Source organism: Peromyscus eremicus, chromosome 10 (assembly GCF_949786415.1).
Source record: "Peromyscus eremicus chromosome 10, PerEre_H2_v1, whole genome shotgun sequence".
Taxonomy (NCBI): Eukaryota; Metazoa; Chordata; class Mammalia; order Rodentia; family Cricetidae; genus Peromyscus; species Peromyscus eremicus.
The window spans coordinates 10,314,397-10,339,687 of NC_081426.1; the positions used below are offsets into that span (position 1 = coordinate 10,314,397).

Here is a 25,291-nt window from a genome sequence, read left to right on the forward strand (position 1 = left end):
GGAAAGAAAAACCATTTTTGTGTGTTCAGGCAAGGGTAAGTCATTAGGTTCCCTGCTGGAGCCCACGTAGGTTTCCTGGTGGCTTTATCCAGCAGGTCTGCATAAAGAAGATGATTGGACCACGGGCCTGAGTGCAGGTGCTTGGAAGGGTCTACACGGCTGTACTGAGCAAGGGGGAGGTCTTTCGCTCCTCCCCTTGACATTGTCATAAAAGCCCTTTGGAATAAAGTTCTGGGCTGGTGGGTAAGGATCTAGGCCCTCCCAAGGCTATTCTGTGTTTCTGTCTTTCCTCTCCTCGTCTAGGTATCTCTTTCTAGCTAATATTTCTCACTTCTCTACTGAAAAGAGTACCCTGGGTGGTAAAAGTGGCAGGTGGTCCGCCACAGTTCTCTGGAGTGAAGATTTGGTTAGACGAACGAAAACCAAGTAGAAATCATGGGCCATGTTTTTGTATGCTTGGAAACTATTAGAAAGCACATACACAAAAAAGTCTAATAAGTGAATGAGATGCATCTGGAAGGTAAAAAGTGCCTAGTATTGTGAGTCCTAAGAATCAGAACAAAGATTGAAGGTCGCCCAATCAAAAGCCTTTAACTAAGGTTTCAGAAAGAAAGCAAACACACATAGCAGGTATTAAAAACTGTATGTTAAAATTAATCTTTATAACTGTCATGACAGATAAGGAAATTAGGCTAATAATTTGCTCAAGTTAATTTAGAAAGTAGGTGGCAAAAGTTGAAGACTGGACTTAAGCATGTGCTGTACCATTCTACACTGCATGAACAAACTTATCAAGCTACAAAGACCAAAAAATGATGTAAAGTAACAATATCTCAAACAAAACATAACATGAATTGAAACGTTTAGTCTGTTGATTACTGATCATGGCAAATTGGATTTTATTTGTTGCCAGTTTTGAGAGCAGACATCTGAAAGAGCTACCTTTAGAATGGGTTAAACAGGTTAAGAGAATCTAATGACGGAGAGAAAAGCATGCTATATGTGCATTTAGACAGAATGGATGATAGAAGCTGTAAGCTAAGTCACAAAGGGCAGTTCATAATTTTAGGTACTGAGAACCAGGAGAAATTGATCAATCATGAGCTTACAGAGATGGGGAGGACAAAGTAGTTTGGAACAAAATTAAATTATTCATCAACAATCAATTTTAAAATCTTCAGAACAAAATATAAAACCTTATTTGAAAAACTTCAAGCACAAGCGACACGTATGACAATGACTGATTCTCCTTTATATCCTGACAACAAAGAAAATCTCACTCTCTTAATAATGGATGGATTATCGATGAAGACCTAAAAACATATACACCCATAAAAGTATATTAATTCTTGAAAGCCTAGCTTGTTTAAATATTTTTACTGTTATCCATTGAATTCTAAGCCATTTAGACTTTATTTGAAAACTTTTCAGAAGTTCTACACAAACTTGGGCCACTGTAACTCAGTAGAAGATCACAATGGTATTTATAACAATTATGACTCAGGCTTTTGATGCCAATGAATTCGACTTAAAATGGAATGTCTTCTGGGAACTATTGCTGCATTACAAAGTATATTCATTAAGCTGGGTGTGATGGCACGTGCCTTTAATCCCAGCACGTACAAGGCTCAGAGGCAGAGGTAGCTAAGTTCAAGGCTACCCTAGTCTACAAAGTGAGTTCCAGGACTACACAGAGAAACCCTGCCTCACCCCCCACCAAAAACACACACACACACACACACACACACACACACACACACACACACACACACACCACACCACACACACATACACAAACACACAAACACACACAATCTACTCTTCTCCAATACTTCCCAGAGTCCTTGACTGTGTCACTATAATTTTGCTCATAATGATTCTTTTTCTTGTAAAGTGGTTATTGTACTTGAAAATATCATTAACCTGGGAGACCCAGCCTTGCTTCAGGTAGCATCTGAAAGATGAAATTCAGCTTTAACTGTACTGTTAGGAACGACCACTAAACAGCAATATCTATTTCTTGTTTTCAAACCAGTTCTCTACCTTACCTTATAACTTGGCATGAATTATATAAATTTAATTCATACAATTTACAGTCACTATTTTCTAATCGAGATATCTGAAAAGAATAAACTCCAAATTAAATTCCCTCTTACTAATTTTTGCTGAGACCAAGATTTAATAAATAAATAATATCAATCAGCTTTCTTCATTTCCAAATCAAAGAATATATTTATATCAAAACTGAGATTCAAGGAGGTGAGCATGGTGATATTAAAAGCCCAGAAAGAAAAAAACATATTTAAGCCAGGATATTTAAAACTACCTTATACTAAGATTCAGGTTAGCTCAGTAAATATTTCCAGAGCGCCTACTATGGTTCCAGTACTTCTGACAGATTAATGTGAAATGCTCTTACCTTCTTATAAGCTATCAAAATTAGGTAAAGTTTTCATCATAGAATCTTTCTGTGATTTCCTGTTTTAGCCATATAATAATGGCGTTAAAAGTGAATAGTCTTTAATCTAAGCAATTATATTTGAAAAGATACTTTTAAAAGTATGATGGTTTTATTTGCCCATCAATATTTGTTTCTCCTCATATTCCAGCACCATACTCAATTCCTTTTTCTTACTGGCTCTCAAATTCTTTCCTAAAATCTTATATTTTAACCTGAGTTAAAGATTTAGTTGGACTACTGTGACATCTGTAATTAGTTTTTAAATGCATACTTTGATCTGTGTTTGTCTACTTTTTTGCATTAATTATGCATTTTTGGCCTTTTTTACTAGAGTTTTACTATAGAATATATTAATAGAATGTTTAAACTTTATTTTCAAAACTCATCAAAATGCTGTTTCAATAAGTTTACCTGATTATTTTCATAACAGAATACAAGTTCCTAATTACCATATTGCCTTTCCTCGCTGAAGGAAAGAAACAAAGATATAAAATTGCATAGAAGTGATGGATTTGCATCTGTGAGTTTGGATTCTAACTTTTCATCACAGATTAGTTGAGCTCTCACTCTTGTACACTTACTGAGCCAAATCTACAAGGACAAATAGCAAAGCTTCCTATTCATTCCAGTGAAATCAATTAGGTTATTCACACATTTACTGAACACTTGCCAAAGCCTTCCCTTTTTTGGTATCAATAAAAAGCAGTCATATTTTTTAAAAAAGTGTTTGTTTTGAAAAAAAGCCAGGGCTCTCAAATTCAGTGTCACTTTGCAACTCTTGCTTCACTTTGAGTGGGTGGAGGAAAGAAACCAAGACATCCAGAACAAAATGTGAAATCAAGGGAAATTTTTAGACAGCAATAAATTGTAAAAATCATTAACTTATAGTCAGGACAATATTCTGCAAAGAAACATAAATGGAAAAATTTTTATATGCTTTGGCAATGCAAAAATACTAGGTGCAGAACGCCAAAAATATAGAGGGATCTTATTTGTTTACATCAATTTGGCTCTTTCCAACTCAGTAAGTTACAACTGAAACATATTTAAACAGTTTTTATCTAATTGTTCTTAATAACTATAAAAATGGTTGCATCTGGAGGCTTGAATTTTTAACACTTTTATGGCAGCAGTAAAAGTGCTTTTCATCAAATATCTATAAAATCTCTAACACTAAGCATTTAAGTATCTATAAGGACTATCTTAGAAAGCCCACTACAAAAAAACCATCCAGATTTTGTAAAAACACAAGACCTATACAAACACTAACAGATACACTGATGATCCCTGAAGACACACGAACAGACAGTGGTTGCTAATATTGCTGATCCACACATGAATGTGGAACTATCTGAATCAGAGTTTTTTCAACTTACCATACGTGCATAATCACTTTTCATCTGAGAAATTTTTACATGACCCCAGATAAACAGTCATATAAAATGGGCACACAAATCAAATATTTACTAGTAATAAATAAAATAATTAAAAAACAATTCTTTGGTGTACATATAATTTACTATTCATTAAAAATGAAGAAAATCTAAATGTAATAAGTTGGTTGTGCTTATGTTTACACAGAGAATTAATTGTTGTCTAAAATTCTGACTGAGGATGTAAAGCAGCTCCAATGTTGCCAGAGTTGACTAACATTTTCTATAACTACTAATGTTGAGAACACCTCTTTGCATAAACACAAAGTACAAAATGGCAAAAGTCTATTTAGGCCCTTTCAGAAACTGTTAGCTAATTCTCAGTTATAACTTTATTGAATAAGTTGTCTAAGGTATTTGATTTTATTGAATTTCCTTCTATCCCATGGGCTCTTGGGAGTAGTTAATTACTATGTTCATTTAACCTAGCCAACCACAAGTTTCAGGCTCATTTCACAGTACTGGTGCAGGCTTTTTGTTGTTGTTTTTGTTTCTCAAGACAGGGTCTCACTCTGTAGCCCTGTGTGTGGCCTCGAGCTCATGGAGAACTGCCTACCTCTGCCTCCCCAGCGCTGGGATAAAGGTATGCACCACGATGACTGGCTCGTGAAGCAGGCTTTAAATCCAATCAGAAGTGGTTGGTTGCTTAACACCGTGCCACTACTGCAGCAGTGGGTCTATCTTGCCAGGTCAGTTACTGTTACTACTGTAGCTCAAAGAAGACTTTTCTCCCTCCATAGCATGCACAGAAACCTTCCAGCACCATGAAAGCTAGCCAGTGGGGATGAAGCTACCAGGTTGGTACTAGCTTGTTTTCTGCATGTCCTGACTCATGTTTCTCTAACATCAACTTCTGAAGAGTAACAAAGCAACAGCAATAGCCTGTAATGTCTGAGGACAGTATATGAGACCCCACTGGGTTTTTTATTTGACAGCCTATGTCTGCAGAGGCATTTTCTTTTTGCAGTAGATGGCAATTAATACAGAAACCCTCAACCTCAGTTATTATGCAAAGGATCAGAAATTGTGGAGTGCTCAGCTCTATATGGGACATCAATATCACATTCTCTCCTGCCAAGTTACATGGAAGAGGGAGTAGAAAGGCTGTAAGAGCTATATCTGTAGGGAAATAGTATTTGCCAGACATGACAGGATCATTGTAAACATGACTTACAGTGCCTATGTTTCATGTATAAGACCTGCACAAGATCAAGCCATCCAAAAGCCCACACAGATTGGGAGGGGCTCATGAATTCCTGACCCTGTCTGAAAACATTTTTCCTCACAGATGATTCTGAGTTTTTTTCTATGTCTGCCCTCCTCTCAACGCCATGGGGCTCTGTATTTTATGCCTCATATTATCAATAAAAAGGATTTTTTTCCTACAGGGATAAAAAACTGACAATGCAAAAAAGAAAGTAACAAGTAATAGGAGGAGGAGATGGGGGTAAACAATCTAGCTATGTTGTAAAAAGTAAACAGATGTGTTTTTACTTACAGTATAAACAAGAGCCAGTGACTAAAGCTTATAAAGTTAAGTAAATTCAATAATACACAAATTTTAACACAAAGACATCAAAGTACTAACATCAAAGTTCAATTTAAAAAGCAGCTGATAAAAACTGGGATTCTCAAAAAACTCCTCAAAAATTACAATGTTTTAAGACAAAAAAGTAAAAGAAACCCAACAACCAGGCAAATCATTACATAACTTCAAGATAACAGGTAATCATAAAATAAAGCTCCTTGATTATATGTACACTGTGATTATGACATGTTATCGAGTGCCCAAAATGTCCTAAAAATGGTTAGCAAAAGGCCCAACAAAGTAAATCCCAACTGATACTGTGGCACTGCACAGTTACGCTTTCTGGGGACTTGGTGATTTAAACTACGAGAGGAAAGCAAACAGCGCCCAGAGTAAGATGGAATTATGGAGCATATTGTGAGACTTCACATGCCCATTCTAGAGCGTCTACATCTTAACGCACCAGGTGTCCATCCCTGAACAAACCACACTTCTCATCACAGTGAGGCCATTAATACGGAGTCTGTATGCAAGCTGATGAGATAGGTTATTACTTGAGATGAAGTAAAATAAAGTGATATTAAAGGAGCCCTGGAGCCAGACTGTCTTATGTTTGACTGTTGACACCAACATCTAGTTTCTGTAAGACTTAGACTAGCTTCACAGAGGATCAATTTCCTTACTTGTAAACTTGAGACGATAATAAACTGGCACATTTGCAGCCTGTATCATAAATGCCTAATATCGAAATTTTACATGTTAATTCTTTCATTCTTAATAATGTTCTTAGCAGATGAATAATAAAAATTAGTACTACTGGTTATTTTGTAGAGGAAGAAACCAACACCCAAATCAGCTCATTTAATTGTCTGAGGCCACAAAACTAAAAAGGTGACATTTAGGAAAGCTGGGAGAGATGGTTCACTGGCTGTTCTTCCAAAGGACCCAGGTTCTATTCTTAGCATCCATGTGGCAGCTCACAACTGTCTGGAACTCCAGCTCATGAAGACTTGATTCCCTCTTCTGATTTCTGTGGGTAATGCATGCACATGGTACACAGACACACATGCAGGCAAAACACTTATACACATACATTTTTTAGGTGACATTTAGGACTAAATCATGAGAAATTTTGGTTGAGAACCTATATACACAACCATTACATCCTACAATATTACTTAATTTCAAAGTATTGTTATAAGATATTAAACACCTAGAATATAATAGCACAACACAGCTTAATGATTAATGTTTCAACAGTTTCTATTTACTAGAATATTTACACAGCCAGTTTTTTTTTTTAAAGATTTATTTTATGTATATGAGTGATCTGTCTGCACATACATCTTTATTCCAGAAGAGGGCACCAGGTCTCATTACAGATGGTTGTGAGCCACCATGTGGGTGCTGGGAATTGAACTCAGGACCTCTGGAAGAGCAGCCAGTGCTCTTAACCTCTGAGCCATCTCTCCCGCCCCAGTTTTTTTTTTTTTTAATTATTATGTAAAGTAATTTCTGCTGAAAAGAATTACTTGAAGAGGGAGGAAACACTGGGAATTCTTATGGGTCCTAAGCATGGGAATTTAAGATACTTTTAAAATACCCACGGGAGGAGTTAAAAACAAATGCATATATAACTCTGGAGTCTAGAGGAGAGAGGTGGGCTGGAACCTAAACCCCAAAATCTTCACAATACAGACGGAATTACCCTACCTAGGCAAAGAGCATAGAGAGAACAGGAGTGAGAGAGAATCTAAAACTAAGGTGGCTGAAGGCCTTAAGACAATGAAACAATGTAAATAGACTTAACAACACAGAAATGATGCAGTATGACCTTCACAGCTATTTCAAAGGATTACTGAGATTTCAGTTATTAGCATCATTATATACCTTATAATCAAGTTTAGAAAGCTAGCATTGGGGGAACTAGAGAGATGGCTCTGTGGGTAAGAGAGCTTGTTGCTCTTGCAAAAGACCTGGGGGTTCAGTTCCTCGCACCTACATGGAGGCTCACAACCATATGGCTTCAGTTCCAAAGGATCCAGCACCCTCTTCTGGCTTCTACAGGCAATAGGCACAAATGTGGTACCTATACATGCAATCAGGCAAAACACTCATACATGTGAAATAAGATAAGGAAATAAATCTTGCAAACATTTGAGACATGTTGATAATTACATTCAAACTTTGTCCCCTGGCTAGCCAACACTACTACCTATCTACTAAGGATATTGTGGCTATGCTATGATCTAATGTAATTAGAAACTAAGATCTAATGCAATTTTCCCAATTGCAAGTTAAACACCTATGTGCTATATGCTTATAATTTTGGAATTTTAGAATTCAAGAGGCCAAGACAGGAGGATTGCAAGTTTAAGGCCAGCCTGGGTTAAATAGTAAGATCCTGTCAAAAACAAAAAACAAAAAACAAACAAAAACACAAAAAAGAGTCTGTGATTTTCATTCAGAAAAAACGGCCTCAGTTTGTTTCTTCACTACATACTCAATGCCTGCACATCACTTTCTCAATACACAGGAAAATAACTCTGACAACAATATGGAGGATGCATGAGAAATACGTGGTGACTAGAACCAGGGACATCAAATAAAAATAATCATAGCAGAATGCTAATAACAATAAAAATAGTTTCTAATTTCTGGGTGTCTATTTTATGTTTGCTCTGTGCTATGAAAAGGTATTTAGATCCTTGAGTTTAAGTAAATCAAGTCAACTGCCCAAGGCAACAGAGCTGCTAATCCCATGGAGGAGGAATCTGACTCCCGTTTTCTTCTAATCAAAGTTTCTCTCTCTTGTTCTACCTTATCTTTACTGTGAATAATACTCAGAGTGAAAAAAACACCAAAATTAAAGGTGCTATTAGACTAAAACATGAGGAGTGAGTCCAAAGATGAGAAGCTTCAAAGAACAGTTTAGTGGTGGATTTAAGAACTAGAGAGAAAGAAACAAGAGTACCCGTAAGACCCCCTAAATCAAAAAAGCCTTGGAATTACTACTTGTTTTATAAGTAAAATGTGGTGCATGGCTCACAGTAGGAGCACACCTATAATTTCAACACTTGGGAAGTCAGTTTCAAAGTCAGCTGGACTATAGAGAGTTCAAGGCCAGCCTGATACAACATAATAAGGATGTGTTTCAAAAATCCTAAGTAAACAAATAAGAACTATGGCTCTAGCCAGATAAAATAAATGAAAAATGTGCATTTTAATATGATCCCCTGGTTTCTTATAATAATATTTGAGAAGTAATGGTATGGTTCCATTAAGTAGATGAAGAAGACAACCACATCAAAAGCCAGTCCATAGAGCTAGAACCAAGGCTTTTAATCTCTGGTTTCATGGTTTGTCTACAAACATCATTCTGAACTTCATTTACACGAGATTTATGCTACAGAATCTTTAGAACTTGTAATGATTTTAAATCAAATTATTGCTAAGTATTTTAATTTGTTTCTACCCCTTTTGGAATTTGAAGTGTCCCTGTTAATTTTCTTCAATCTTTCAATACCTTTAATGAAACATTAAAATGCTATCCCTGAATATAAAGTATTCTTAAGTTCATGTAGTGTCAAGAGTGAATCATCAATATAAAGAGACATTAGTACAGACTGTCTCTCAGAAGCAAATCAGTATAGAAGTGAGACTTCCTATAGGCAAACAATTTGAAGTCATGGAATCTTGAAGCTGGAAGAGACTTTAAGGCTGAGATGACAAATAGACGTCATCTAAAATGCCAACTACGTATAAATGCTGTTTCAGGAAAGGAGTCTGTTTGAATGCTGCTGCGCATGTCTATAATACCGCACAGCACAGCACAGCACAGCACTCAGGAAGCTAAGGCAGAATGACCGTAAAGCCAGCCCAGGTAACACAAAGATCCAGACTCAACATTTAGTTGGAACTTCCATGAGGGGTTCCAAAGAGAACGTAAGTACTACAGAGCATGTGACTTTGGCTAAGGTGGATTAAATGAAATACACAAAGCTATGACATAAACAAATCAGAACTCTAGGTCCCTCGACTTTAGGGATTGGGATTTTTATCCTGCACGTAATGCCGCTCCTCTCTGATGTATTTATACAATAAAAAGGTTTTTATGTAACAGATAATAAAAGCCAAACCAATTAAAATTTAACAGGGAGGGAATACACACCTTTGAAGGTTTTATTAGGCTATTACAGGGTTTGCAATCCTATAATAAAGACATATTCATGTAAGTACATTCAAAGATTTAAATGAAGCCCACAACCTTTAGGTTCTGTCACTGTGATCAATGAATCTCTGACTCAAACTGTTTCCTGACAATTTCACTTCATGGTGAATTTTCCCATATGACAATTCTTTAGAGTTTAGCTGTTATGACTCAGGGCACCTCGATGCTATGAAGGAGCTTTCAATATAAGAGGTAGGAGGAGAATGAGGAGGCCTACTGAATCATTAACAGCCTACACAGTTATGAAACCCAGCAAATTCTTTTTGGAAACCATTTTCAAAGCAGCTTTAGGAGGCAAATTCTGATGAAAGCCTTATTAAAAGACTGGTCTTTAAGAGGTGATCTATAAAGAAAATCAACCTCTTATTTATTTAAAGACACACAACTTTCCTAGTTTCTTTTTGAATGTCAGTGATCCATATTTTTTGATTTGGGTATCACTAAAGTCAGTGTAAGCCCTATGTTCAACAGTTTAAGAGCCTCCTCAACATCTGTCATAGCTCTCGGGTAAACTGCGAGAACTAGTTCAGAGACTGAATCATCCTACTTCATGTGAAAATTACAGTAAAGCAGTAAGTCCATGTGAAGAGCGTTCCCACACAGTAAGTCTACAGGGTTGTGGTTTCTCATTCAAAATAGCTACTACCTTACAAAGACATATCTTAACACATTTTCTCATGAATAATAAACTTAATTAGGTTTGTAATGCGGATGTTCTTGTCCTTTTATGGTAAATGGTAATGAGAACAATCTGAAGAAAATCCATCATGCTAACCATAGCCTGAAATGAAGAAAACTACCTTCCAGTACTCACAGTTCATTAAATCTGGCGTAAACCCAGAGGAACTCAAGTATTAAGGATAGTGTCTGCCAGCAATCAGGAATACAGCGTTGAGGTTTTGAAGAACCAACAAAGCACCTCTTAATGTTTCCACTTACTGTTAAGAAATAAAACTAAACTTAATTGAGCCTTCAAAAAATTAGTCCCACTTATATGTTGAAAACTACAGTAAACAAGTAGGAAAAATCAAGGCCAATCACTCTGTATTTCATTCTTGTGGAAGGAAGGTATAAACTTACCATCATATTACCCCTCTTCTCCTGTCTTCTGCTTGAATATGGGGGAAAACTCCGCAGAAATCCAGACAATCCTCTCCTAAGGCCATGTGCAATTGCTTTATTATAGTGCCAATTAAGGCTCCAATTGTTTCACATTTTTGGAAAAGACAACAAACACTGAGAGCAGAACATAACCTTGGAAATGCCACTCAGCTGTTAGTTCTGTATCAAATGTTGCTCTAACAGCATACAGTTCCACCTGAATGTAGTATTAATTTATGAAGCTTTCAATTCAGTATGCCTATTTCTGTGTCCTATATTGATCTAAAAATAAATATCCCATAGGTCAAGTAGCTGTATCTTGGTGTCTAACTGACAGAATACACCACCATCACCAGATAAACATTTTTAAAAAAATTAAAGCAAAACAAAGACAAAGATAAGGTGTTAAAAAGAAGCAGATAAGGCAGAAGCAGGAAACTGCTACACAGTTACCTTTCCTTCTTAGGCCCTTCCCTCATTTCAAGTTCATTTTATCAGTACAAAAACGGTAGGCTGGGTGGAAAGTTCCACACAACAGCAACAGGCACAACTAAAGCTGGCAAAGGAACATAAAGAAAGCAAGCAGAGGAGCTGGGGGATGGCTTAGGGTTAAGAGTGCTTGCTGCTCTTGCCTAGGACCTGGGTTCAGTTCCCAGCACTCACATGATGGCTTACAACCGTCTACAACTCCAGAGGACTGGACATCCCTCTTCTGGCTTCCCTGAGCACCAGGCACACACATGGTACACATACATACATGCAGGAAAAACATACACATCAAATAAATCCTAAAGAAGATAAGAAAGCCAGTGGCAGAGTATGGAAAGATGAAAATGAAGAAGGCAGAGATGTGAAATTAGAGTACTTTGCAACACATAAGCTGAGGACCACTACCTGGAATCTACTGCTGCTTAGTTATCATAGGCTTTTTTAAAAAACTGCTGTTTTTTTACAGGTGAATCAAAGACAGCTTTTACAGCTTTCAGAGTTACCATAAAGCCCAAAAATTAAACATAGGCTGCTCTGTATTTTACACTAGCATAGCAGTGTTTAAAACACATTAACAGTACCTCCATCCTAATAGTATGTTTACATAAGGACTGAGTCTGGGTCTTTATACACACACATATATACACATGAATATGTTTTTTAAAAAACCCTACATTTCTAACAACTTACAGAAAATATTTTAAGATAGGGCTTTGCTAAAGTATTCTTAATACACCTGGACATGGTGGTACATGCCTTTGGTACCAGCATTCCAGAGACAGAGGTAGAGGAAGACAGACGTCTGTGAGTTCATGGCCGGCCTGGTTTATATAGAGAGTTCCAGGACAGCCAGAGCTATAGATAGAGACCCTATTTCAACCAACCAGCCAACCAACCCACCAGCCAACCAACCAACCAAAACCAAAACCAACAACGTATTCCTTTTTTTTTTTTGGGGGGGGGGGGGGAACAGGTAGTATTTTATTCAGATAGCAATCTCAATGCACATGGTTCAAGAACATTCAAATAAGAACTCAAATAAAATCAGATGTTAAAGATTGGTCTTCAAACATCATAGCTAATGATGCCACGTTTGCTTATGATCTCTCTGATATAAAACCACATCCATATCTCAGTGGCAACCAAACCATTCCACACAGTTTCCTTAACTGTAAGCTGAAGCGACAAGTTTTAGCACTTTTGAATTTTTTTTTTTTCATACTCTGAATAGTTGTAGGGAGTTCAGCAGAGGTTGGAGGAACCAGCTCATTCTTGGCGTAGTACCAAAATGTGGCCAATCAAGGCTTTGAGTAAGTCATGGCAGTGTTCACCAGCACCAGAGCCTTGCCTGAGTAGTTACTGATGAAGTTGGCCATGGTCTAAGGTGAAAGGTCCATCTCCCCAAATCCACAAAGTATTCTTAATACAGATATGCATTTATAGTCTTAATGGCCATAATTAAAGTTCACAAATTCTGATTACTGCCATTAAACTCTAAAAATGTGAATGAAAAAGTTGTACTTCCTCCATCATTAGACATAACTAGAAAAAGTGTGGTCTTTATTAAATCATCTAAATAAGTTTCATTTCTCAGGTTGGAAATATTGACTGTAGGAAGTACGAAGTAACATTAATTTTTCAAAATTAATAATGTCTACATATACACTGTCTTATGGAAAAATTTCTAAAAATCTCTAATGAAGAGTTTCTAGGTGTTTAAACATTTGGGTAAGATTCCTTTTTTTTTTTCACCCCACGGTGGGAGTGCTGTAAGGTCCAGGGGTGAGCTCACTACTATTATAATGCTCAAATGGCACAGGATCAAACCCCCTCTAAAGTCCTATCTCTCTACCATAGACTAGGCAGCTCTCAGACCTCATCAGAGAAGTTTCTTTGTGTAGTGTACAGCAGTTATACAGAAATTCACAAGCTGTCAAAGTGCAAAGAACCAATGTCAGTGCTCAGCCACAAAGGGGACATCTGTGTCACATATCTCCTCTAGGCTCAAGGGGCCACCACAGAAGAGGGCAGAAAGACTGTAAGAGCCAGAAGACTGGAGTGAAACTGTCTTCTGCACTTGACAGGTCAGATGCACTCATGACCTCCCAGCAGCTATACTGTCTACAAAAGCTCAAACCCGTCAACATTCTAACGTGGAAAGAGGAGGGGCTCATGAACATGGCTTCTAAGACACAGTGTTCTTTAGGAATGTGGCCCCTGGCAGGCAGTGCGGCCATGAATGGCCCCTCACCCGGGAGCATATGGACAGCACGAGTTGGACTGGATAGGTTTGTTTTTTAAAGACAAGTCGGGATGGGGTGAGGGAGACGTGGGAGGAGTGACAGTGAATAATAATCAAAATACATTGCATGAAAATTCTAAAGACATTATTCTAATAACAAAGACTTAACTACTGATCTGAGAAATTAAGCATGAATATACAATTTGTGATTCGTTTCCACATGTACATGTGTGGAGGCCAGAGATTGATGTAGGTGTCTTCCTCGGTTGCTCTCCTTCTCATTTTTGAGACACAGTCTCTTCAAGTATCTGGAGCTCACTACTTCAGCAAAGTCAGCTGGCTGGGATTACAGGTACACGGCTTGTGTCACATGGGTGCCACGATCCACACTTACGTGTATGTATGTAATTACTTTGATCATGCTCCCCTTCTCTCCTCCCACCGAACCCCTTCTTCCCAACAAGTACCTCTCATACTTTCATATCTTTGGTTTTTTTTTTTTCCTGAGGGGGGTGGATCCACTGTATTTAGTTAAATTACTTGGATAAACATGGGTGTGAGGTAATTATTTACTTGATCAAGAGCAACGTGTCATGGCTACACCATTGAGAAACGATTCTTCTCTCCCCCAGCAATCATTAACTGCCTATATAGTTCCTCGGGGAGGCTGAGGCCTTATGAGTCCATCCCCATCCACGATGGAACGCCGATGGGCTCAACTTTGTGCAGAGAGCCATTGCGGCTACGAGTTCATGGTGCCACAGCCATGCCATGTCCAGAAGACAGCCTTTAATAGTGCCACTTTCCATCTCCCAGCACTCACATTCTTTGCACCCCTGCTTAATGATGCTTCCTAAACCTTATAGGGGGTGATACGGATGTCCTACTTAGGACTGGATACTTAAACCTCACTTATTTTCAAGCACCTTCATCAGTTATAAGTCTCTACATTAACTTGCCCACTGCCAATAGATACTTCTCTGGCCAAGGCTGACAGCAGCACTAATCTACGGGTATAAACAATTTAGAAGGTAATTTTACAACAATAGTAATTCTCCCCTAGGGCCTATAGCCTCCTTATCCGGGGCTCTTGACCAGGTTCAGAGTACCGGGTATGAACGTTTTCTGTGTAGTAGGCTTATAAAAACCACCCGAAAGTGGCTGGTTACCACTGTAACACTTACACAACTACTGTTCCATAGGCGCGTCTTGGCTGGCAGGTTCGAACTGTAGATCACATGGTTCACAGCTGCTTTAAGATCACTGAGGACTTTCCTTCACTAGAAGCCTACCTTCCAGCACTGTGAAAGCTGGTCAGCAGGGAGGAAGCTTTGAGCTCGGTTCCAGCAGGCCTTCTCTACGTCCTGCAACCAAGGTGTGTGGTCGATCCCAGTAACAGGGTCTTATCTAGTTCTTGGTTAAGAGCAATTGACTGTAGCCTGTATTGTTTTGGGTCCTTTAAGACCTCCATGACCAATAACTCATAATGTGGTATCCCATACCTGGCACTGGGATTTTTATTAATAATGTAAGCCTTCTAGGAGGAGCATTATCTACCTATGCAGAATAACTCCCTAAATGATGTCTTTCCTAATGATCCTTTATCTTCCTCTCTCTCCATAGTCCCTCTACTACTTCCCTGATATATTTCCATATGTGTACAAATTTTTAAGTAATACACAAAAGTAGAAAGACTATATGAAGTTTCTTGTATCCATCTGTATGGCATCTATCCCCAACCATTTTTAGTCTAGGCCAATTACATACCATCAATGTTTTCTCCTTTTCAAATAATTTAAAACCAAAACATTCCAGGCATCCTATTTTTGGTATGTGCACATTGTATATAGGTGTGTGCACCCATGCTAGGAGGCCAGAGGTTGACATCAATGGGGCCTTCCTCAAGGACTCCCCACCTCATCCTTTTGTTGTTGTTTTTTGATTCCACCTAATCTGTTTAGATAGACTCTCCCACTACACCTTTGATTGAGCTAGACTGGCTGGCTAGCACGGCCCAGGAATCACCCTGTCTGTACCACCCCAGGTTTACAGGCACGTGACACATGAACTCAAGGACCAAACTCGGATTCTCTGGCAAACAAGAAGCACTTTCGAGACTACACCATCTCAATAGCCCCTAGAGACTGTACTTTATTAACTATCCCTACAAAGTAAAGATTTGTATCATCACACCTTAAAAGAAAAACTGACAATTCCTCTTCACTAAATATCCAGGGTCTACACTGTCCATATTTTCCAGACATCCTTTTACAGTTAACTTGCTCAAAGCACCATTTAACTAAAGTCCACTTTCTACATTTGGTGGAGTTCCCTCTTATGGCAATTTAAAATCTTACACTTTCTTCTTCCTCTCTTGACTTTTGCCATTTATGTTGGAAAGAAACGTGGTCATTTCTCTTTTGAAATGTGAAATATTTTTAAATTTTTAATTCTGGTGGTGATGGGGTTTGAACCCATGGCCTCATAGATATTAGCAACTAAGCAAGACCCTCAGTGTGCTCATTCATTTTATTGTTTGGGTCTCATGGTTAGAATGTAAAACAGCAGTAAGCACTTCATGTGATGTCAACAACTAGACAGTACTCAACACAGCAAAAGTACTCAGTAGATACGAGTAAATTATTGGCATTAATGTCAATATCTAGTAGCAGTGAGTGGAACTCGTTTTCTAAACACAGTAGGACATCAAGCAGCCACTGTTAAGCAATCAGAATTTGGTAGACAGCATGGTATTTATTTGCTATTGCTTGCTTTAATGCCCTCAGAAGTATACTTCCAAAACAAGAGTTGACCATACTTTGCATGTTGAAATTCAGCTGGAATTTAGTATAATAAATTAGAGTGTTTAAGTGTGTTTAAATATTTCTTTGTTTATTCTAGATAGTTGGGCAGGGGAGAACAAACTCCAGCAAAAAAAAAAAAAAAAGGAGGAGGAGGCAGAAAATTATGGGAAACTAGGGATACTACATATTTTTACAGTTAGCCGCATCCCAAGAGGGTCATTACAAAATAAAAGTAACAACAAATGCTTTGAAAAGGAAGTAAATTCCATTTGTGCTGAATTAATTTTTTTTTTTTTTTTTTTTTTTTTTTTTTTTTTTTTTTTTTTTTTTTTTTTTTTGGTTTTTCGAGACAGGGTTTCTCTGTGTAGCTTTGCGTCTTTCCTGGGACTCACTTGGTAGTCCAGGCTGGCCTCGAACTCACAGAGATCCGCCTGGCTCTGCCTCCCGAGTGCTGGGATTAAAGGCGTGCGCCACCACCGCCCGGCGTGCTGAATTAATTTTTAACTACACAAATGGTCAAGATTAACTGGCAGATGTCAGGATTTTCTCATTTACAGGCATTAGTAACATTCTATTTTTCTACAAATGGCATTGTGAGGTGTAATATTACAGGACACAAGAGGTACAAGCGGCCTCAGGCAAGCCTAAGGAGCTGAATTTAATCTCTGGACCCACGCAGTGGAAGAAGAGAACCAATTTTCACAGTTGTCCTCTGGCATCTACCTGTATGGCAAAGCTTCTGTAGGTGGGTAACAAACATGCATCTTCTTCACAAACAAAAATAAGCAAAATGCAAAACTGTTTGTCTGAAGTGGAGCTTACTGTGGCAAAATCATCATCATCTAAAACATCCTGTCTACCATGGTAAATGAAGACCACATGAGAATAGGAAGAAGCAAAGTGCTAGAGAGGCCCACAGAAATCCACAAAGATACCCCCACAACAGACTGCTGGCAATGGTCGAGAGACAGCCCAAACTGACCTACTCTGGTGATGGGATGGCCAAACACCCTAATTGTCATGCTAGAAACCTCATCCAACGACTGAGGGATCTGGATGCAGAGATCCATGACTAGGCCCCGGGTGGATCTCTGGGAGTCCAATTAGCGAGAATGAGGAGGGTTTATATGAGCGAGAATTGTTGAGACCAAGGTTGGATAAAGCACAGGGACAAATAGCCAAACGAACGGAAACACATGAACTATGAACCAATGGCCGAGGGATCACCAACTGGATCAGGCCCTCTGAATGGGTGAGACAATTGATTGGCTTGATCTGTTTGGGAGGCATCCAGGCAGTGGGACCGGGTCCTGTGCTCATTGCATGAGTCAGCTGTTTGAAACCTGGGGCCTATGCAGGATGGCTTGGCTCGGCCTGGGAGGAGGGGACTGGGCCTACCTGGACTGAGTCTACCAGGTTGATCTCAGTCCCTGGGGGAGGCTTTGGCCTGGAGGAGGTGGGAATGGGGAGTGGGCTGGGGGGAAGGTGAGGGGAGCCAGAGGGGGGAGAACAAGGGAATCCGTGGCTGATATGTAGAACTGAATTGTATTGCAAAATAAAAAAAAAAAAATTTAAAAAAAAAAACAAAAACCATCCTGTCTAACAAGTCATTTCTCTTAAATCACCCAATGGAGCTAGCTATCCCTCTCTAAACCTATTTCTGAAAGTAGCTACTTATTTCATCAAAAAATTCCCATCTTCCAGGCATAGAGCATTCCTAGGGAGGCTAAGGAAGGAGGATTTTCAGTTCAAGGACTGGGTGGGCTACAAGGCAAAATCTTATTGGGGCGGGGGGGGGGGGGGGGGGGGGTGTTGACTCTTAGAAACAAAAAAACCTGTAAATTCCCTGACAGTCACTCAAGAAATCTCATGCTTTCTTTCTCTTTACCATAAATTCATTTCACCAGAACAAAATTACTTAAAATTTACTAAGTATAATGTTAGCCAGTCTTTCCAACCATTGATCTATTTAAAACAACACAGAAAAGACTAATAGATAACATGAACTCATACCCAGATCTCTGAATGACCTGTATTTCTTGTTTTAAGGTCCCACACATTAGTATAGGCTGAGGAGGTCAAACGTTAACAAAGAAAAACAACAAAGTGTAAAAACTCCACCACAAAGTCTAGTAAGAAACTCTAGAACAACCCAAATCATGTGAAAGAATGTTTTTATTTACTTTTCTGTAATGTGTAGAGGGACTCTGAGAAAGATGACTACAAATCTATAAACTCAAAGTGCTATGTGTAATTCACTGTCTGGGACTTCAACTAGAATTTTGTTCCTTATTTATAAATGTTTCCAGTAATCTTTAATATTGTACTTCCCAAAATCTTTATCAGTTTTCCTTATCTATCTATTAATTTTCCTTCTTTCAATGCATTTTTAAAAATATGCTTTATATTTCTCAGTTAAAATTCATAACCGGAATAAAACATTTTTTTCGAAAATGAATCCCCAAACCACCTCAAGGGCCATCATATATTGACCACTACAACATTTTAACATAATATGTGTGTGATCTCTGTAAGTCTGACTGAGTGATAGGCCTATTTTACTGTTCCACGGGAAGATCTATACACATGCTGGACAGTTTCCAATTCTAAGTCTTGGCGTAAAACATCTACCACCTACAGAAGCTTCTATCTGAAAAACTGTTCACAAAGCAGAACTCTGTATCTACTGGGCAATGGAGCACATTCTAAGTCAAGGGACTCAAAACACAATTGACATTTTGAAAAGTGAAAAGGAAGCGGAAACTAAGGTAACTGGAAACATTCTGAGGCTTCCCCCTGAAACTTGCCTCAGTAGCATCATTTCCTGCCCCATATTTTTCTGCCATTTGTTTCAAAGGGCCCCAAAGAGCTTGGGAAACCTGGAAATCCAAAATTCACTTACTTCCTCCTCTGGACTCCTGGGATGGGCTACGCAAAGACACTGTTAGTAGTTTCTTTAAAAGTACAAATGGCCCTGGCAAATCTGGTTGGTAAGTACCATGGGAAAAGTTCAAAATAAGGTTACTTACATGCCAGTTTTAAGAAGCACATAAATAATCCCCAAATATGGAACTAAGGCAGATTTCCAGCTTACTGTTTTCAAGTCAATAAACAGAACTACACTTCTATTACACTAAAAAAAAAACACAACAAAACAAAAAAAAAAAACCCCAAAAACCTAGGTGGTAAGTTTCCTCTTTAAAAGTCTTAAATTTATTAGATGAGACGTTATAACCATAACATGCAATCTTCCACACTTAACTGTTGCCGTTTTCAAAGGGTTAAACGTACAATCTATCAACAAACTTCAGAAAAGGGATAGGCTAGAGAACAGGGAAGAAAATAAAGTCTCACTTTCATTTTCTGACACACCCACCAGATGTAAATCCGGGGGCAGCTATACATTACAAATGAAATTATTTAAGTGAAAGCACTGCTATTACAGTTCTGAATCTCATACAACTCAGGACAAGAACCTGTAGAAGTAACACTTGATTTAAATTTTTCACACCTTCCATTTGGTACCAGAATCTAAAAAACAACAACAACAACAACAAAAAACTCTAAATATTTACTACAGATGTGAAAAGAAAACCAAAAAGAAAGAAAGAAAAATAAAAAAGAATTTATATGCTTATTTAGACAATCAGGAGGTTTAAAGTATGTGTATCTGAGGACTTTGAGAAAATATCTTCGGTTACCTGTAAAAATGTATCGTAAACCGAAACAGAAGAATTTGAGGAACTGCACCTTTTCCATAATTCAAAAACTTTAAATTCACACTACTAGGTAAACTCAGTCCATGTGAAGGAAAGACAATGACACAAAAGTCTGACACAAAAGATCACCTGCTACGAAGACAAAGTAACAATCTACTGAGTAAGAGAAAGTAAAGAGCCTCTGAACAAAACAGACAATCCACTGATACATAAAAGCTTCAGTTGAATTCTCGGTTGAATCAAGCAGCGAACTTGTGTTTAGTAGCTAAAACATGCTAAAGGTATTTTAAGTAAAAACTCTCCCCTGCCCTCAGCTTGCTCTGACTTCGAAAGCGTCTTGCACAGATAAACATAATAGATGGCGAAGTGAGTTACGACCTACAGTATCTTCACCACTCGGAACATTTTTCAGAAAGTCCTCTGAGGTTTTAAGATTCAAACACTATTTTAAAAGAATCATTGTTTCAACTACCTAACAATTACTCAGGTTTCTTTCAGACTTCACTTAACCTGTAAGTAAAATGAGCATCTTTAACTTTTCCACAGGGCATTTGGAGAATGAGTTATTACTCATAAACGCTCTCGGAGCCTCAGAGACCAGGCGCGGTACATCAAGCGTATCCATCAATTTGAGGGCTTTCTGGACCTCAGTTTACCCACTTACGGAAACGGGCTTGGCAAGGGCCCGGGAGGTGAAATTAATTAGTGTTTTTAAAATGCTCTGAGATCCAAAGATGAAAGGAAATGTGAGAGGCACGCAGAGATGATGACAATAATCATAACAATAAAAAGAATGACTAACTTGGAAGTCTGCGTTATGTAAGGAAGCAGGGAAGTTAGCAGATTCCCACAAACAAAAGAGAAGCCCACCGCCTCTTTGTTCGCCTTCCACTTCTCCGGCCTGCAGCCGGGCCGCGGGACCGAGAACCGGGCAAGCCGGGCCGGGGCTCGCCGCCGCCGCGCGCCGGCTCCTGCCCGCTCCTGCCCGCTCCAGCCGTGGGGGAGGGCGTTCCGGGCAGCTCCTCACAAAGGCGCTTCCTCCCACAGCGCGGGATGCGGCGCCGCAAACTCTGCTCCCCGCCGCCTCCCCGCGGGCGCGCGCACCGCCGCGCCGCCACCGGCAGAGGCTCGGAGGAAGTTCCGCGCCGCCGGCCCCCCGCGCCCCCTTCCCGGCGCCGCACTCACCGGACGACTGCTGGTGGCCGGAACGCCAGCTCGGCCCGCCGCGAGGGCCGGAGCGCGGGCACCCGGGGCGGGCGCGGGGGCGGCGCGAGCACCGGTTGATCGCAGGCACCCGCGGAGCCCGCCGCCTTCCCGCCAGCCGCCGAGCCCCGCGAGGCCGAGCGGAACGCGGAGCCGAGCGCCGAGGAGCGCGGACCGGAGAGGGGCGCGGGCCCGCTTTGTGGGGAGCTCCCCGGGGCTGCAGGCAGATCCGATGGCGCCGCACGGCCGCTGCAGCCGCTGCTCCTGCCGCTGCTGCCGCTGCTGCTGCTCCCGCTGCTGGTGCTGGCGCTGGAGAGGAGGCGGCGGCGGCGCCCCCGACGGTCCCTCCGCCTCGAACCGCCTTTGGGTCACTGACACACACTGGGAGGGAGGGGAGGAACTAGCGGGAGGGCGGGGCATGAGGGGACGGGGCAGGGCCACAGCGGGAGGCGGTGCCGAGGAGGCTCTTGGGAGCTGTAGTTCTCTGAGAGGAAAAAACGCCTCTATTGTGGAGGGGCCTAGGGCTCGCTCTGAGTTGCGCGTGCGCAAGGGGATTGGGGCGGGGACTGTTACCATGGTCACTGATTCACCAAGCCTGAAGGTTCAGTACTGTAGTTGACTAAACAAGGCTGGTCTTGTGTCTTTGGTGCCATTGGGTTCGGGCCCATAGCCAGTCTCTCCTGCTTCACCCCACCCCCAACAACAAGCCTCACCCCTTTGAAGTGCCCAGTGAAATCTCACTTCCTCCCGACATGGCAGTCTCTCTGGCTGCTCAGATTTCTTCTACAAATCTTAAAGTGAACTTACCCGAGACACTAAATCTAGTTGTTCTTAGCATTTTAACAATTAAGTTATAAAAATGTTAGGAGAATGACCAATAACAGAATCCCATAATTTCTTTGCTCAGTTACCTACATTTAACTTTAGTACTGGCAAAGGTAAAGTTCAGCATTAATAACATCGTTTGATCATTGTCATGCAATTTGCTCATCTTAAAAATCTGTAATTCTTCAGACATCCAAATTCCATAAATATCGGTTCAGAAGATAAGTGGAGAGTTCAAAACTGTTCAGTGTACGTATTAGCCAATTTTCATTTAGTAATGAGAAACCTGAACCACGGTTTGGGTATGCTGTTGGACTGCTCAGCTAAGTCTACACCCATTCTAGTTACCCAGGTATGTATATGTGGTGGTGGTGAGAGGTGTGGAGACAGCCAGGACGAGGTACTGGCTCTCCAGAAGGCGTAGAGGTCACCTGCCTCATTTTCTCTCAGTAGACTACTGAGAATTCTACAACCTGGAGAGAGAGGGGAAAAAAAAAAAGATTAATGCCCAAGAATCAGACATATATTTTAAGAGGGGAAACTCAGGATTTTCAAATAACCTCAGGACCAGAAAGCCTTGATGCCCACAGACCACGTAATTTTTTGCTCATTCAAGAAACACAGGGACTGGGGAGACAGCTCTGAAGTTAAAAGCACTGGCTGCTCTTCCAAAGGAGCTGGGTTCAATTCCCAGCACCCACGTGATAACTCACAACCATCTGTAATTTCAGTTCCAGGGAATCCAATACCGTCTTCTGGCCTCATCAGCACACAGACATATATGCAGGCAAAACACCTATATTTAAAATATTTTAAAATATTCAATGTAGCTATTTAAATAAAATATTAAAAAACAAGTGAACATGTTACCATGTGCCAGGCACTTTATTGAGCCTCAAAACTAGAGCTATAAGAATATAAAAGAAGAATACTTTGTATTCAAAGTTCTTACTCTGCCAAGGGAGAGACAGGTAAATGGACTCAGTGTGAGCTGTGCTGTCATAGGAAAATGCATACTACCTCAGACTTGGGCAGGGGCAGGAAGTGCTTCCGAGATCATTTGAATGTGGGGATGACTCAGTTTTCATATTTGTGTATTTTAGAGGACAGAGAGAAGTAAGGGAGAGCATAAAATGCAAAGACACAAAGGCCAATGAGCAGTTTTGCTCGCAACGGTGGAACGGCATCGGGGAGAGAGGCAAGAGGAAACTTCAGAAAACCACAGCAGACAGCTAAGGCCATGAAGGTCTTGAGTAATACACTAAAGAATACCATCTTCTTTTTCTTCTGGAAGCAGTGGGTTATAAACATGAAATTTAGATAAAATATATGCTTTAGAAAAATCCGTCGGTGAGATGTAAAATGTGTGAAGTTGTCTTAGTCAGCATCCTATTGGATGCTCACACTGAGTCCATTTACCTGTCTCTCCCTTGGCGGAGTAAGAACTTTGACCATGACCACGGCAGCTCTCATAAAGGAAAACATTTCATTAGGGCTGGCTTACAGTTCAGAGTTTCAGTCCATTATCACCATGTCGGAAAGAATGGCAGTGCCCGGGCAGACATGGTGCTGGAGAAGGAGCCAAAAGTTCTACATCAGCAAGAAGAGATAGAGAGAGAGACACTGGGCCTGGCTTGAGCATCTGAAACCTCAAAGCCTGCCCCCCAGTGACACACCTTCTTCAACAAAGCCACACCTATCACTAGCGCCCCTTCCTGGTGACCAAGCATTCAGATCTATGAGTCTGTGGGGGGCCACTGATATTCAAACTGCCACAGAAGTCTTGTTGAGGGAGAGATGGAGACTCACTGGGTCACAGGAGGGAGCATGAGACAAAACTGAGTGTAAGTAGGCCCTATTTAGAGAATAGAATTCTCTAGTGCTTAATTGCCTGTGTTTGGGGGTATGGTGACAGGAGGTTATGGGTGGGGTCCTTTGGGCTGAAACCAAACTCCAACTGATTTAAAAGCAATAAAGAAGGATTTCTTACCCACCTAGGTAAAAAAATCCAGGTAGGGGATGGCTTTAGGGGTGATTGATTCAACGACCCAGTGAGTCATTAAAGACCTGTTTCGTTCTCGTTTTCACTGTTTTTCTTTCTTAGCATTAGTTTTCTGGTCAAGTGACAGTTGCCAACAACTTCTGTTTTACCATCGGTATCTAGGAAGACATAAGAAGGAAGTCTCTTGGAAGTTCCTTTTAGGAAGGACTGAAAACCCTTTCCTTTGAGCCTCAAGCAATTGCTTCCCATGCCGATATGTAAATTAAAAACGGGGGCCAGGAAATTGCACAAAGTTGTCTCAAGATGAAGACTCATGAACACCAGAGCAAAAGTAGTGAGTTTCCCAAAGTTGTGATGAAGAGGAGTGGGTATCCCAAAAAATTGTGGTGACTGCCCAAAATAAGCAGAATGGAGGCTGAGAAGGACATCACAATAGCCAGTACAAGGGAGAAGCCAAGGATGGCTCCCGTGCTTCCAGTTTCCAGGTGTTCAAGCTAGTGAGGCCATTCCTTAAATGAGGGAAGAAGGAGAGTGAGTTGCTTTTGAGAGTGGTTTAGTGTGGTGTCCTTTGAGTACATTGAGATGTACCTCTGGAACATCTAGGTGGAGGGGCTTCAGTGATGAGTCCCGTGGCTCTTGAGCTGTGGAAAGGGCAATAGAGACACAAGTGGAATGGTCATCATAATGGATTGCTACTGAAATTATAGGGGTGGATAAGGTTGTGGTGTGTACAGCATAAGAGGAGAAATCAGTAACGGAACCTGGAGCACACTGGCTGGCACTGAAGAAGTACTCAGCAAGAGGGAGATGATTCCCTGGGAAGTAACAAGAGAACTGGGAAAATTGGTGGTGGTGGGGGGGGCGAGCGCTGAATCTGTCACCAGGCGTGAAGTCGGTCTACAAAAAGCCGCAAGGACTGACATGTTAGGATTGGCAGTCAATAGAAAAGCGGCTATTATAAGCTTCTTCCATATACTGAAAGAGAAATTAGAGGTAGGAAAAAAACAACAATAACCTAAAGACTAAATTTACAACTTCTAAAATACAAGTTTTGCTGGGTAAGTTACTAAGCAAATTAAGTCAGTTAAAAGAAAATAAAAATGGTTGCTTGAAGGCAGAGTAATAGACTCTCTACAAAAATAAAGCACATTGAACAACACCACACACGCACTAAAGAAAAAGTCCCCAAACACTAAAGAGAAAAGTCCCTCAAATGCAGTGTGGTTTGTGGGGTAGTACCAAGTATTTTAATA

General features: G+C 40.3%; 1 protein-coding gene and 1 pseudogene across 1 annotated transcript in view; both read right to left on the reverse strand.

The window, feature by feature from the left end:
• The window catches only part of Peli1 (pellino E3 ubiquitin protein ligase 1), a 54,712-nt gene extending 33,412 nt beyond the window's left edge, over positions 1 to 21,300 (reverse strand). The window contains exon 1 of the mRNA XM_059275380.1: positions 21,194 to 21,300. The gene's annotated coding sequence lies outside the window, so the exon portion shown is untranslated. The remainder of the gene's footprint in view (positions 1 to 21,193) is intronic.
• Positions 12,309 to 12,619, reverse strand: LOC131920907 (ATP synthase subunit g, mitochondrial-like; annotated as a pseudogene).
• Positions 21,301 to 25,291: the final 3,991 nt, after the last annotated feature.